Raw genomic sequence first — 16,665 nt, forward strand, 5'->3', positions numbered from 1 at the left:
GTAGGCTATAGACTAAGCCTGTATTTAGCAGGAGGAAGAGGTAGATCCTTTGAGGAAACAGAGGGAAGAATGAAAAATATGAGAACTCAGAATAACCAGTGTCCAGAAAACGGAGTAATAATGAGTATAAATATTTTCTGATAGAATGGACAGAGCTATGAGGGAGAGAAAGAAGTAGTGTATGATTCTGAGGTTTCTGGCTTAGCTAATGAGAGAGATCAATGACAGCACCATCCCACCAACATCAGAAGAGCAGGCGATGGGAAATATATTGACTGAGGTACCTTCAGGCTACCTGCGGGGAGATTCCCTGGTAGGTAGCTGTGGTCTTGTGCTCATGAGCAAAATGAGAGGTTGTGTTTCTGAGGTTGGTGTCCCCAGGCAGACTCTCGTGTGTGAAGTGGATCGGGGAACGCCGGCAGGATGAGCGTCTTTGGGGGAGTGGTGGTGAAGGGCAGAGGGCGACTTCGAGCCCCAGTCACAAAGAAGGCCCGAGCTAGGCTTACGGTGCCCAAGCCCTGGAGTTGCGAGAGACCTTCCGAGTCGTCCCAAATTCAGAAAGGTGTTGGCGCAGATTGCAGGTGCCTCTCCCCAGTTGCACGCCATCCACAGAGCAGGTGTTACTTGAGAACCATCCGGTGCCCGCAGCAGGAAGATGGGGCGCTGGTCCTGAAGGAAGGGGAGGATCTGGGTCGCAGATCCGATCCAGATCCGTCCAGAGCATCCGCCCCTCGTGCTGCTTGGATCTTCTTGTTTTACTTAAGTTCTCGTAGCAACAGCTCCAAGACTGCAGTGGTGCTCTTTTCCCAGGAGAAACCTTCAAGAGGAAGGTTAGCAGGACAGACTGCATCCCCTTCTGCTGAAGCTGGTCTCGAGGATACACTGATGACCATCTCCCTCGTCTGTTGTCCACTTGAGAGTCCCCCACCCTTGGCTGGAAGGCTTACGTGATGAAGTGACACATGCTGTCATCCCTGTGGGGTCTGGGTCCCTGGTCCCCAAGCCCTTCCCGGCTGTGTCTGCTGCACTTGTCTGTTTACTGTAGAAATTGGGTGAGGAAGTACAAGAGATGCCCTCGCAGATCACCCGAGTGCCGCCCATGATCTTCCCTCCCCTTTTTGTGCCCGTGGCCATAGCTTTTCCTGATGATCAGGATTAATTGCTCCTGCCGGGATAATGACTCCTTTCCTTGCCTGCCGGTCTTTTGGCACAAGATCCCAAACTGACTGGGCAACAGCTGTAACTTAAGATGTAACGGTATTCTTGCTTTGTCCCCAATGGAAGCGTTCCCTTCCTGTGAGCCAAGCTCTGTAAACCACGGAATCCAGAGTTGTGGGACGGGAAGCCCAGATTCCCCAAGTGGGTCACCTTGAGGGAGGATAATCAGGGCCACTTCTCCTTCCATCCCTTGTTTCCAAGAGCCGTGTGTTCCACCTACTGGGGACACAGCACCCGTGTGAAGTTGTTGATTTAGGGTCTGTACTGCACACTAGAGCCTCAAGCGCTGTCCTTGGCGGGTACCATCTCCAGGTTGGCGTCTCGCTCCACCTTCACCTGGCTACCCATTGGTCTGGCGAGCTGGTAGCGCCTGGGTCGTGCTGTGTGAGGGTCAGTGTATCCCGTGGTCTTGGCACTGCCGTGCCCTCTTTGCTGGAAGCGGGCCTTGTGGTCTGATGTGATGTCATCTGGAACCCTGGTCAGTACCTCATGCCCTCTGTCAACCCACAGAGGTGGTGCTTAGCGACAGAAAAGGCAGGCAGCCCCATAACCAGAAAATGTGTCAGTTCCAGGTAAAATGAATTGCTGCCTATAATAGTCAACTCAGGTTGCCCTAACAGATTACCACAGACTGGGCAGCTTAAATAACAAATTTTTCCGCATTGTTCTAGAGGCTAGAAGTCCAAGATCAAGATACCGTCAGGGTTGGTTTCTAGCGAGGACTGTCCTTGGCTCGCTGGCAACCACCTTCTTGCTGTGTCCTCACATGGCCTTTTCTTGGTGCCTGCATGTTCCTGGTGTCTCTTCTTATGAGGACACCAGTCCCATTGGATTGGGGCCCCATCTTTATGACCTCGTCTAACCTTAATTACCTCTTTAAAGGCCCTGTCTCCAAATACAGTCACATTGGGGGTTAGGGACTTCAGCCTATGCGTTTTGGGGGGGCATGTTTCAGTCCATAACAGTGCCCCTTCCAGACTGAAAAGGGCCCAGTATAGTCTACCTGGCTCTATGACTGTTGGTTCTCCTTGATGGATGGTGGCGTACGTATCAGGGCTCAGCACTGCTCTCTGTTACTCTGGAAGCTAAGTCCACGTTAGAGAGTGGGGTCCATGTACAGTGGGGCTCCTTCCCGGCCATCTTGGCTGCTCTGTTCACCTGCCAGCCCTGGGATGGCCGGTGACAGAGGCTGGCTGACGATAGTCTGCCGAGTCATTCTGTCTGTCTCTCCTGTGCTGGGTGTTCACAGTAAACATTGGAACCTAGATGTCACGCTTCATGCCTGTTCCTTGGCTGGACCCACAGGACTTCCCAGGCCTCCTTGTCCCCTACCTTCCCATCCCCTGACCGCCTAACCAAGTCATTCACCACGTCCAGTGGGTCCCTAGGTGTCATTACCTCAGGCCACCTCTCTTTCCATGCAAAGCGGACGACCAAATGCACTGCCCCAGCTCCACCCATTGGGAGCATTTGTCCCCGTCACTGTCCTTCAAGGTGACCCCTGAGTGGAGCTGTAGTGCAGCCACGGTCTCTTTTCAGCTTTCAGTTGTGTACCAAGCCAGCCCATCTATGAACCGAACTTGGCCATTTTCCTCCTTGTCACTTGGTGGTTAGGGACCCACCCCCATGTAGCAGGAGGTGTGAACTGGGGAAGAGGTTTTTATGCAACAGAGGTTATCGACATGGTGGTCTTGGCGGACCTGCTTGTGCAGCTCGCCTGCGCCCCCCGCCCTGCTCGTGCTGACCCTGGATACACCACTTACGTCCGACGATGGCTTTCTTTGGTCCCACCTGACCACAGAACTTGGTAGGTCTCATACTTCTGACCACGCGCTCACTCTGTCCCCGTGGTCAGGCACTTCCTGTCCCCCAGGGTCCAGCAGCAGTGTTTCGAAAGTGTGTAATTCTCTGCTGTGTATGCGTGCCCTTGCTCCAGTGCCCTGGGCATCCGCATCGTGGTGGTCCTCTGTGGCTCGCTGCAGACTCCACCCGGTGTCTTCCCCACCACAGATACTTTGAATATCATAGTATCTGCCGGCTTGCACAGCCCAAGCATCCAGGGCTGAGACAGACCAAAATCCCCACCCTCTTGGAGAGGGCCTTCCAGCCGGGTGGCTGTGAAGTGACGTCCTTTGGTCTGTGGCTCTCCCCGCTGCGTGGCAGGCTCTTTCACTTTCCGAGGTCAGTCTTGCCCACAGTTCAGAATCCCAGCCCCCGGGCTCCTGCCGCAGACTTCTCACTGTGCTGGAGAGAAGAGCGTATGGTTCTGTAGTCCGGGGCTTACTCAGTGCCCTCCTCATTTCTTCCCAGCATCGGCCTCGAGAAACACAGCTGTTTCCTCTGTGTCCCCTGAGGCTCGGGGATGCCGGTCTGCCCAGAGACACACAGCTGCCGGCAGGGCTGCAGAATAGGGGCCCGGATGTGTCCGATTCCAGGGCCTCTGTGTGTGTGTGTTGTTGCTGGTTTTTTTCCTTTCCTTTTTTGCTTCGGCTGTCAGGAAACTCAATGCCAAGTTTAATGTTCAATCAAAGTTAGAACTTGTGCTTCCATCTTCTATGTTTTTAAAATATCTTTTTTGATTGTTTTAGTGTCCTTGTATCTTACTGCAGGCCTTCTCAAATTCTGTTATTGCGTTTAAGATAAGTCTCTCACTTGTTTGCAAACTGTGGGTTTTCAAATGTTTTTCATAGAACCCAGAATTTATTTGGTCAAAAAACCAATCAGTTCCTAATTACTGCGCGTTAGATTGATCTGTTTGCAGTTTTTAATTTCAAGCACTCCAAAATTAATGCCAAAGTCTTGTTTGAGTGTAATTCCTTTGTACGTCTTTTGCCTGCTTCTGTCGGACTTTGTCTCGCCGCCTGGCAGCTGCTGCTTTGTGCTCGCTGTCGCCTGCCCGCCTGTGGTCCGCACTTGGCTCTGAGGTCGCAGTCAGCCAGTGGTCATAATTGAGACAGTGACCAAGACGGGTGGGGACTCGGTGGGCACCTAAGAAGTGAAAAACATGTCTTTTCCCTTAATGAGTTTGTGATCAACGTCAGGGAGCTCAGCAGATACACTTGAAATAGAGAAACATCCAAGAACGATGAAATATAGACCGGAGCGCGCGGGGCAGTAAGACAGCCAGGAAGGCGCCACTGGGGGTCCTGATGCTGTGAGAGGGGGTTTCAGGGACTCGAAGGGTGGGCAGGACGTGGGCGGGCGGAGAGGAGGAGGCAGGTCATCCCAGAGCAGAGGACCAGCCAGAGGGACGGAGGCGTGGAGGTGACAAGGAGGCCTGGAAGGGGAAGGCCTCGAGGAGACATGGGGGGCTGAGGTGGTAGGGTACCTAGTGACAGAGGGGAGTAACACAGCGACTGTAATCGAGGGAGGTGTTTCTCAACCCGACAGCAGAGTTGGATTTTGACATTGGAGGCTGTCAAAAGTGGTTTAGTCAGTTGTAAAGGTAGGACAGGTATCTCAGAGAAATTCCTCTCATTGCAGCATGTGAGATGGGTGGAGAAAGGAGAGACCACGGAGGAAAAGACCAACAGGAGATTTTAGAAATCCAGCGCTCGGCTCTGTGAACGCCTGGCCGGGATAATGGCCAGCTCCTCACTGAGCTCCTAACCGGCATTGTCCCCTGAGGTCCAGCCCGCTGATCTCCCCCGCTGCACACTCGCAGGCCATGGCTCTCCCCTCTGTGCTAAGCTCATGGCTCCCAGACTTAGACCTACGGCCTAGACCTCCTCTCTCCTGGGCTTCAGGCCTAAATATCCTACTGCCTGCCAGGCATCTCCACTTGAATGCTCCACAGGCACCGGAAATTTACCCCTGCTTTGCTAAATTGGCTTCTCCGTCTCACTCCCTCTCTGATGGAAAGCACCATCGTCCACCCAGAGGCCCAAACCAGAACACTGTGGCTTCCCCTTGGACTCTTCCCTCGTGCATCCATGTCCCTCGTGTCCCCTCCCTCACCTGCACCCCAGAGAGTCTGCCTTCTCGCCGTAAACCCACCACTCCCTCTCTCTTCATCCCCCTGCCTTAGTTCAGGCCACCGTGGTTACTCACCTAATAAAATCTGGTCACAACTGCCTCCCTCTCCCCACCCTGACCCACACTCCAGCCCCCAGGGCGAGCTCTGTGAAGACGCAAACCTGATTGTCTCACTCCCACCAAAGTCCTTCAGAGGCCCTCCTGAGCCTACAAGGCAGTTCACGCTCGCTACACAAGACCCCTGCCTGCTTTTTAGCCCGTCCCTTCCCCCGGCCCCCAGCAGCCTCGGGCTAATCATGCTGAACTGTTCCCAGTTCATCTCAGCCCCGTGTTGTTTCTCACTTCTTGCCTCTTCATCTACCCTTCCCTCTGCCAACAACAAACTTCCCCTGTACCAACTTCCCCACCGCACCCCATCTCACCCCACACACAGTCTCTGCTTGCCTAACTCTTGCTCACTCTTGAGTAAACTTTCTGAAATCCCCTCCTCTGGGAAGCCCTCTCCAGCCTCCCGGGCACCACTGACCCTCTGTCTGTCCTTGGAGCCCCTGGCGTCTTTCCTGACCTCGCCACTCCCGCCCCTCACCATTGACTCACGTCCCATCTGTGCCAGTGGTGTGTCTTGGGGTGGGGGGGGGCTTTTCCATTGTGTCTCTAATGTGTGAATAATGCCTGGCATGTGGTAGGCACCCATACATTTGGAGAATTAGTGACTCGATATGTATATAATAAATATTTACAGAATTTCTTAATGTACTGAGGCCAGCTGAATACAGGTGAGTAGTCCTGGCTGGAAAGTATACCGCTATCCTCTGAGAGGACAAACCACTAAAGACAGCCCAAGACCCACGTTTAGGGAGAGCAGAGAGGAGGAAGAAAGGAATTCCAGGGGGCAGGGAGGAATCCGCGAGAGTTCAGTGGCACAGCAGCCCGGAGAGGAGTGTTTCAGGAAGAATGGGAGAGGGGGTGCTCAACAGATTCAGAGGCTACCCTCCCACCCCCCAAAAAAGGCCAGGCAGAGACGATGGCGGGGAGAAGATCACAAGAGTCAGCAAGAATTGGCTCGCTCTTGAAAGGAGTTTCAGTGGGAACGCACCGCGTTAAGAAGTAGTGCAGGGTTTGGAAGCAGAGGAAGGACAAGCATCCCTTCTGCCCTGACCAGCCAGCCTCATCCTAGGACATTGCCACGGGAGTCACATCTTGGTTCTTGAAAGTGAACTCTGACGTTGCACTTCCGAAGCAGCTGTAACATGCTCTGCAGCGAATACACCTCCGTGGCTCTAAAGGGCAGTGAGCAGTGTGACGGCTCTGCAGACCTTGCTTCATCTGGAGCTTACAGGGTCAGAGCACAGTATCCTGAAGTTCATCATCACAGTGACATGACCTTTCTGGACACTTCCACGGTGGTCACTACGCAGAAGCTTTTGGCTGACTGGCTTATGGACTCGTTGTGATGAGGGCTGAGTGGACCCTTTCTTCCAGCTCTCATCTCCCCCCACGGCAGAGCTTTCCCACTCCTCTGTACATTGATGTAGCAGCGGCGTGTCAGTCACACGCTGACTCTCCTCCCACCAGCTTCTCGCTCTCAGGTTCACTCCCCGCCCCGAACAGGGTTGCTGGCTCCAGGGTCGGTGACGTTGCCGCGTCATTTTGGTACTAGCAGCTGCGGATCATTTTCCACTGCTGGGACTGTTACGTAACTTTTCGTGGGTTTGTGCTTTATTCATTCACCAAGTAGCATTTGAATTCTTGAAGGACAGGGGCTGTGTGCTCCACTTATTTATGCCTCTTTTGGTTCCACTGCAGTGTGAAGCCCTGAGGGAGAAAATGGCGCTGCCCCGGCCTTCAGGAAGCCTGCAGCCCCTGGGGGAAGAGAGATGAGTCAATACGAAGTGCTAGGTTTCGATTGGAGTTTGCACCAGCAGAAGAGTCCTGGTTCTCCCTGAGGGACTCAGCAAAGCCCTATGTGGTTGAGGGGAATCTGGAAGAGACCGGCGCTCACGCAGGCATTTCAGGCCTAGAGAACCGTGTGAGAAAAAGCACAAGGGCTTGAGACAGCTGTGGGAACACAAGTGATTTCATTTGCTTAAGTTCAGGGCTTCCCTAAGGAGGAAGCAGTGAAAGAGAGGCGGGGGACAAAGCCGAGGCCAGGACATCGGGGGTCTTGTGCTACACTGAGGAGTGTTTTTTCTTTCATCCTGCTAGAAGTAGTGAGTCAGTGAAGGCTTTAGGCAGAAGAGTAAGTTAGATTTGTCTTTAATAAAGATTACTTTGGGGACTTCCCTGGTGGCGCCCGGGTTCCATCCCTGGTCAGGGAACTAGATCCCACATGCATGCCGCAACTAAGAGTTTGCCTGCCGCAACTAAGGAGCCCGCCTGCCGCAACTAAGGAGCCCGCCTGCTGCAACTAAGGAACCTGCCTGCTGCAACTAAGGAACCTGCCTGCCGCAAATAAAGTTTGCCTGCCGCAACTAAGGAGCCCACCTGCCGCAACTAAGGAGCCCGCCTGCTGCAACTAAGGAACCTGCCTGCTGCAACTAAGGAACCTGCCTGCTGCAACTAAGAGCCAACGCAACCAAATAAATAAATAAATAAATAAGACTACTTTGGCCATGACACGAATACCCTTGAGAAAGCTGATACTGGAGGAAGAAGACCAGTCGGGAGGTGGTGAGGATTCTCTGAGTTCTGGTGGTGAGGCAGCGTGTCCTCACTGCATGAGACTACATGGCCACAGTCAAGCTCTGTGAGCCTCTGTGCGTTCACACCTCCAGAACAGTCACTGAAGTGCCCTGTAATGATGAACATTTGAACAGCAGGGTTGCTGCAGGAGTCTCTGTAGCTTCTTAGCATGGATTCCCCTCTTTGCTGGTCATGATGCCATCACGATAGAAAAGCAGAATGTAAATGAAAAGGGGAAGAAATTTGCAGTTAAGGAATCAACACTGGGTTGACAGGGAGATCTGTGCACAGTCTATCTAATAGGGTTGTCATGAGGATAAAATAATTTATGCAAAATTACTTGATATACCAGAAAGATCTGTCAAATATTAGTAATTCTGATTGCATTGGGGATCTGTTTTTGGGCTCTCAGGAAGTTTGAGAGAGAGTCCTGATTTAGGAGCTAACCGGATAGTTACTACTCTTTAAAACTTGTAACCTTTAGAACAAGGGTCAGTAGGCTATGGCCCATGGGCCAAACCCGATGCTAAGAATGGTTTTTACATTTTTAGTGGCTCTGTAAACACCTACATAATATCTTTGATTTTGCCTGTTGGTCTTCAAAACCTAAAACATTTACTACCTGACCTTTTACAGAAGAACTTTGCCCACCCGCTGCTCTAGAAGATTATGCAGCCAGCAGCTTTCCAAGCAGCTCTGTTTCCCGGGAAGTGTGTATTCTCTGAGTTGCGATCGTCTGTTACTTGTGTGACCACCATCCTCTCTGTTGGCTGATGGTGATAATGCCATCATATACCACAACATAAACTTGGTGATAAGACTTTCTAAGGTATTTCTGTAAAATCTCCATTTACTCTAGAAGTAGAATTACAGTGAAGCCCACTAGGAACACATCGTGCTTGGTATAAGCCAAGTGGGAATTTTGTCAACAAAGCAGTGAAGTCATTTGGTGCTCATTTTTTTCATTACCTCTTCACTTCCTCCGGCTGCCCGTGTTTCCTGATTGATTATCACCTCCGTTTTCAGTAACGAGCAGCTTATTTGACCTGCAAGGAGAGGAGATGTTGATGCCTACAGCAGCTCACCATTATTCACACATGCATTTCAGTTATTTTCTCAGTATTTGGTTGAATTGTTAGCTAAGTTTCTAAGTGAGGGTGAGGTGTATCCTCTCACCCTCACTTAGAAACATTTGTGGCTGTGAAAATTTTCTCTTTATCCACCCCAGCAAGCGTTGTTAAGTAACATCTAACATATACATTATTATGAGTCACATCTGCCTTGAAAGTCATGCGAGTTCCTTTTATTAATCAAGGATTTTTAATTTAGTAAAATATCTTTAGTGTATTAAAAGTGCTCGCAGGTTCTCATTTTTTTTTAAGTTTTTTAATAACTTTATTGAGATCGAATTCACATACCATATAGTTCACCTCCTTAAAGAGTACAGCTCAGGGAATTCCATGGTGGTCCAGCAGTTAGGACTCCACACTGTCACTGCCAGGGCCTAGGTTTGATCCCTGGTCGGGGAGCTAAGATCCTGCAAGCTGTGCGGTGTGGCCAAAAAAGAGAGTACAATTCAGTGAATTTTAGTGTACTCACAGAGTTATCCCACCATCACCACACTGAATTTTAGAACACTGGTATTACCTCAAAAAGAGACTCTTCCCATTAGCAGTCACTCCCCAGTCCTACCACCCACCTCGCCCTGAGCAACCACCCATCTATTTTCTTACTCTCTAGATTGGCCTATTCTGAACATTGAATCTAATCATATACTTTTGGGTCCTTTGTGAGGGGTGTCTTTCACATGGCCTCATGTTTCTGAGGTTTGTCCATGTGGCAGCAGGTCTGATTGTCCTTCATCCTGGCGGGTGCCACCCCATGGAGCCAGTGTCTGTCAGTGCCCCTTCATCTGGCTAGGTCTCTGAGGAAGCTGCTTACTCACCTCTTAGTTTCCATTAACATCCTTTCCACAAGATTTATTTAGTGTTCAGCCAGGCTCTGGGGAGTACCACAGCAGACAAGACAGCACAATCTTTCCTCTCCCTGAGCTGAGAGTAGGAAGAGGCAGTTACAGCAAAATGTCACGAGTCCTCTTCTAGGAGAAGCCCCTCACCCAGCCATGGAGGGTCAAGAAAGTGTGTCTGGAGTGGAGCCCTGAAAACTGTATACCTAAACCTGTGTGTGTGTGTGTGTGTTAGAAAAGGAGTCCACCTTGAATCCAAAGTGAGCACGTATGTGTGTGTCTGTGTGTGTGTGTGTCTGTGTGTGTCTGTGTGTGTGTGTATGTGTGTTTGTGTGTGTGTGTGTAGCAAAGGAGTCCACCTTGAATCCAAAGGGAGCACGTTCTCAGCCAAGATGAACCCAAGCAGCCTTGAAGACAGCACACAGGCACGTGGCATGCTTCTCAGCACTTTTCCTTTTTAGCTTTGCTCTTTCACTTTTTCGTGCAATTTGATTTAAAAACCATCCTTTTCAAGTTGCTGTGCTGCCTTGTCAACAAAGCAATCTAATCAGTTAGAGTTAGTTCTTTTATGACTTTTTTCTTTTATGAGTATGAAGTGTATAGTATCAGGTGCGGAATAAGTTACTAGTGCTTGGTTGATAAAAATCTGCAAATTAAATGAAAATTAGATGCAAGAACTCTATTTTCAAGTGAAATTAAAGCTAAGCTGTTTATCTCAATCTGTATCTCCTTGCAGAAACTACTGTTATGTTTTTGGTGCTCTTGTAGTTGGTCATACTGACCTTTTTGACAAAATTCAGAACAGAAAGATAGGATCAATATAAATTCTAATCCCTTTCCAAGGCTGACTCATTAAGTGACCTTGAGAAAATCATTTCTATTTTCCATTCTGCCGTGGTCTTCATGAGAAAGAAGAGTGTGGTTCAATCTCATGGTACTTAAGGAAACAAGTAAACGATGATGACATAATTGGTATTTTGGAGAGATAGAAGTTATCAGCAATCCTAATTCTTTTCATAATTTTTTATTTTCTCACTTATTAATTACTTTTTAAAACCATGAATGAATTTAGAGATGTATCTTGAAGCAGACATAATGTCAAACAGGGGACTATTAGAAAAATTGTCCCTATAATCATTTTGTAAATTTTTCCTCCTCAAAAAAAGCCATCCCTGTGGGTTTTAAAACCAGAATACGATTCTAGTGCAGGACAGACCCCTGGACTACCTGTGAGTGACTCAGGAAAAATCCTTCTGATCCTCTCAAGAAGCCTTGAATTTCGTGGAACCCACCCCAGCTTCAGACCCTGCAGTCTTTCGCTGTGGGTGACAGATGTGACTTTGTGAAGAAAGCAGCAGGAGTACAGGAATTTCCAGACTCATGAGTCATGATCTCCTGTCCGAGATTAGAGCACAGATTAGCGATACCAAGATTTTTTTAAAAATCATACTTTTTTAAGTGATGGTGGTGTATGCACCCTTGTTGCGCCTGGATTCCCAGTGTGGGGTGAGGAGTGCAGGTGCAGGTTTCATTGGTAGTTCAGAGCGTGGGCTTTGGGCTGTGAGAGACCACTGTGAGAGTCAGCACTTCACTTCCACAAATCCACATTCCTCATTCGTGAACTGTCCATGGCTGCCGTCTAGTAGGGGTGGCTGCTCAAGGATCCTTGATCATTAGAGATGCTCGTTAGAGCTCCTTGATCAGTGCAGGTAACACTCATAAGCAGTACTGGAGGTTATAAAATGGAGGGTGTCTAGGCCAGTGTCTGTCTGGGCATCCCTCCTGCAACAGCTCTGGCAGGAGGCCACTGGGCTTCTGCTGCAACAGTGAAGGTCTCTTTTTGAGAGAGAACTGCTTGGCTTTCAAGACATTCTTTAGTATACTGATTAGGAAGAAGCAACTAATAATTATTAGTTTAAGGATCATCTAGTCCAGTTTTCTGTTTTACAGATGAGGAAACCTAGACTCAGTGTTACATTCTCTTAGATTGGCAACTTGACCTAGTTCTGTAGAAGTTCAGCAGACAGGGAGACCAGTAAGGATTTAGATTGTCAAGAAAGAAGCCAGTTAGAGACACAAAACAAGAACTGGGCCCTGTACAAACCCTTAGGGCAGCAGATGGTCGTAGGGGACAGGGGAGGGCATTTTAGGTAACAGACGCGATTGGAGCAAATGTGGTCTGAATAAGTGAGGGACACAGTCAGTGGAAGGGACATGCAGGGAAGAGGTAAGAAATAGTTAGGATGAGGCTGGTTTTGGAGGACGTTCAAAACAGGACGGAATAATCTAGATGTGATGCAGTAAGATTTTCAGTTGAGGCAGTGGTGTTGTGAAAGGCCTTGGTGGGGTAACTCATGCATGACTCACCCGCCATGGTGTGCAGGTTGGATGGAGACAATACAGGCACACCTTGGAGATAGTGCAGGTTCAGTTCCAGACCACCGCATTAAAGCAAGTATTGCGATAAAGTGAGTCCCACGAATTTTTTGGTTTCCCAGTGCATATAAAAGTTATGTTTACACTACACTGTAGTCTATTAAGTGTGCAATAGCATTATATCTTTTAAAATGTATATACCCTAATCAAAAAATACATTATTGCTAAAAAATGCTAACCATCCTATGAGCCTTCAAGGAGTCATAATCTTTATGCTGGTGGAGGGTCTCGCCTCGATGCTGACGGCCGCCGACTGATCAGGGCGGTGGGTGCTGAAGGTTGAGGTGGCTGTGCAATTTCTTAAAATAAGGCCACAGTGTTGCTGTCACCCCCAAACAATTACAGCAGTAACGTCAGAGATCACTGATCGCAGATCACCCTAACAAATACAGTAGAAATGAAGAAGCTTGAAGTATTGCAAGAATTACCAGAATGTGACACAGAGACGCAAAGTGAGCAAATGCTGTTAGAAAAATGTCACCAATAGACCTGCTCAGTGCAGCGTTGCCAGAAACCTTCCGTTTGTAACGAATGCAGCATCTGGGAAGCACCATAAACCAAGGCCTGTATTAGTGGCAGTGATGTCATCTAAGAGGCTGTTGGCTTAATCTCAGAGGCAGACGACAAAGACTGAAACAGTGGCAGACGCCCTTGAAGGGGAAAATCGGTGGTACTTGAGAACTGGCCGGATTTGATGTATCGAGGAGAGAGTTGAGTCCAAAAGGGTCCCTGGGCTTTCAGGCGATGCTGTCCGCCCTGGCCCAGTGTTGGTTGAAGGACGAGTAAGGGAGTGAGAGGTGATCACTGAAGGGTGAAAATGAGTGACCACTCTGAGGGAGGAGATGTAAAAAGAGAGGGGAAACCCTGAGTAATCCCCAATCTCATTTTTAATAACAAGTTTCACCTCTTCTTCAAACATTTACTGGTAACAAGTACCAGAACTAATATTAATTTTGACTTTTATTTAGTAATTGCTGTGTAGAGCTAAGGTTAAGGAGCAAAAGAAATGACCAGAAAATTGGCCGACAAAGAAGGGAGGAAACAAAAGATGTAACGCAGACATCGGTCATCCCTGTGCCAAAAGGTGCTCTTTCCTTCATATTTTCAAGGAAGCTGTATCTTAATCCTGTGCAGTTCTTACTAACTTGTGTTCAGTGTTCACAAGCACGTAAATCAAATTAAGATAGTAAAAAAGCCTTAAAGCAAGAGAGAGGTGTCAGCTTCCTACAGCAGATGTCCCCAACCTGGGGAGCTCACTGCCCCTCCCCACCACTTCCTCCTCACAAGAGGCTGAGCGTTCCCATTCTCTACCAAAATCAAAACCAAACCTCCCCCCAAAAGGCGGGGACAGCTTTGATCCTGACTGCCCATGGCGGAGAAGGGCCCCTTAGAGGAGAGCCAGCCAGCCTTCGGGAAGCGTGGCAGACACGGGCGCTGTCTGGCTCAGCCCGTCCCCAACACCGCCCTCCTTCCTCGCCCCCCAGGGGCGGGGAGCCCATTGCCAGGGAGGATCCACCCTCCTTCCTCGCCCCCCAGAGGCGGGGAGCCCATCGCCAGGGAGGATCTACCCTCCTTCCTCGCCCCCCCAAGGGGCGGGGAGCCCATTGCCAGGGAGAACCTGAAGCCTGCTGTTCTTTCTCCAGAGTCCTTTCCTCTGCCTGTTGTGAAAACCGTACCCATGTCTTGGGAGAAATAGGATCCGCTGTGGTGGGAGGCCCTGGCCTCTCAAGAGGCAAGTCATCACTCAACCCAGAGGACGCAGGATGCACGTCTGGTGGCGCGCACCAGTTGGAGCGTTCCTTGCAGGGAGCAGCAGTGGCCGAGAATTTGAGTTGCGTGTTGGGCTGTGGCACAGATTCCTGGTGGTAGACTCTCTGGATGCCTCCTCACCGCCTCCCCAGTTGGGGAGGTGGTGGGAATGGGGTTTGTCTTGTTTTTCTTTCTTTTCCTTTGTTTTTGGGTTTTGCCATGAAGCTATTGCTGATGACAGCAGCCTCTGGCAATGTTTCTCTCCTCTGTATTGGTAGTGCTTATTGTTAGTTCTAAGTCTAATAAGATACCTCTCACGTAGCCCTTAGTCACACGCTGCATCTTCAGTGCCTCTTGTTTACTTTCTAATGTGCCTTTGTTTTGTCAACTCAGCTAAGCTCTTCCAGGGCCGTAGGAAATTAATCACTTCCCTGTGTGTCACAACGCTCTTTACTGGGCCCCAGTACAGTGCACTGCACGTGAGAGATAAAGGAATGAAGCCAAGCATATCCATAGTTACACTGCGAGCTGTAGCCGCCAAGGGGCACTCAGCAGCAGTCCAGTGCGTTACGGGTGCCCCCTTCTGCGAGGAGCCCCCATCTGCAGTCTCCCAGCAGTGGTCCTTTGAAACTACTGGTTCCTGTGTTAGAGGGAGAAGGTGCCTCGTGCCCTTAAAGACCATATCGGCCACGTGGTGTGCTCTGCTCTCTGAGCCTCCTTGCGTCATCCCCTCCTACCCTGTCCATCCTGACACTAGGGCCTGTATTACAACGAACTGTGGGGTCTTTGCTGAAGAAAATCCCATAGGACTTATCTCAGCAATATGCTTTGCTGTGTATTTGTCCACGATTTAGTCATTCAGCAGATATTTCTTACGTACTTGAATATGCCAGGTGGCAGGCAAGGCTGGGTCTACAGAGAGAAGATGAATAATCTCAGCCTTCGTGGGGCTTGTCACCTGCTGTGAGATTCCTGCCAGGGAGCATGTCGCTGAAGTGTAATGTACCAAGTGCTGTCCTTGCAAAGGTGCAGTGAGATGTGAGGGTACACGGGGGGAGTAGAGAGGCCTCCCGGGCAGGAGCCGAGAATGTGAGGCCGGAGTGGTGAGGAGAACCATTGGAACGGTAAACAGGAGGCTGGCAAGCCCTGGTGAGAAACCTGAATTGCATCCTAAAACCAATAGGGACTTGAGTAGTATTAAAGAAGAATATCTACGATTATCTGAAAAGGCTCTTAATATACTCCGATTTTTTTTCTAACTATATATCTATACGTGGCTAGATTTTTTTATATACTTCAGAAGCCAGAGTAGCGTGTAACAGAATTGACTGCAGAAGCAGATACGAGAATCCAACTATATTCCGTTAAGTCACACAAAAAAAGTTTACAAAAATAGAAAATAATGACATTCTTCTCATTAATTATTTTTCTGTTTTGGAAAACTTTTTTTATAAAAGTATGTTAGCAAGTAGTGATTTTGCGATTGCTATTAATGAAGAAAAAAAGTATTTTAAGATTAATGAAAAGGCAATGGGGAACCATTGAAGAGTTTTTAAGTAGAGAGGTGACATGATGAGATTTTTATCTCAGGAAAATCACTCTGAAGCCATGCCCGCCCTTGATGGCAATCTAAAATAGGACAGTGAGGGGCTTCCCTGGTGGCGCGGTGGTTGAGAATCTGCCTGCCAATGCAGGGGACACGGGTTCGAGCCCTGGTCTGGGAAGATCCCACATGCCGCGGAGCAGCTGGGCCCGTGCACCACAATTACTGAGCCTGCGCATCTGGAGCCTGTGCTCCGCAACAAGAGAGGCCGCGATAGTGAGAGGCCCGCGCACCGCGATGAAGAGTAGCCCCCACTTGCCACAACTAGAGAAAGCCCTCGCACAGAAACGAAGACCCAACACAGCCATAAATAAATAAATAAACAAATAAATAAATAAAATAAAAATAAAATAGGACGGTGAGAGTCAGGGTGGAGAGAAATGGATGGATTCCAAAGGTATTTAGGAGTCATAATTAACAGAGCCTGGTGAGCTGGCTTGTGCTGTGGATGGACATTGATGTCATGCCCCAAGATTGGGGACAGAGGAAGAGGTACGGGGTTGACAATGAGTGTTGTTTGGGATGCGCTCCATTTGACATGTCTCTGGAACACCTAAGGGGAAGCGTCAGGAGAGCTGGTCGTGTGGCTCTGAGGGGCAGCACCTGGAGGGGGAAAGCGGGTAGGAGTCCCCACCACACGCAGGGAGACTAAAACCCTGGGGGCAGACGTGGAGAGAGAAGAGGAATAATCCTAACAGAACCTTAAGGGACACCAGCGTATAAAGGACATGAACCGGAGAAGGCGTCTCTGAGGGGCGCTCAGGGTGTGACCAGATGGCTTGAAAGACCAAGAAAGTGTGATTCCACAGAAGCCAGAGAGGGGTGTCGGGAGGGGCACGGTAGGGCCCAGTGCAGCCAGGGGTCAGGGCAGGCGGAGAGCGGAGGAGGAACCACTGATCAAGCAGAGGGTGTTACGAGTAACCTGGAAGAAAAAGAAAAAGCAATTTAATGGTTAGGATACCAGACTGGGAGCTTCTAGAAGGCACAGACATTGTCTTAGTTCTCTTTTTAGCTTCATGGCTTCAGGTACTTCCAG

General features: G+C 49.4%; 1 protein-coding gene across 3 annotated transcripts in view; it reads left to right on the plus strand.

Moving 5' to 3' along the window:
* The window catches only part of UBAC2 (UBA domain containing 2), a 163,061-nt gene that overhangs the window by 125,490 nt on the left and 20,906 nt on the right, over nucleotides 1-16,665 (plus strand). The window lies entirely within an intron of this gene.

The sequence above is a fragment of the Balaenoptera borealis genome (assembly GCF_965194805.1).
Source record: "Balaenoptera borealis genome assembly, chromosome: 18".
NCBI classification, from domain to species: Eukaryota; Metazoa; Chordata; class Mammalia; order Artiodactyla; family Balaenopteridae; genus Balaenoptera; species Balaenoptera borealis.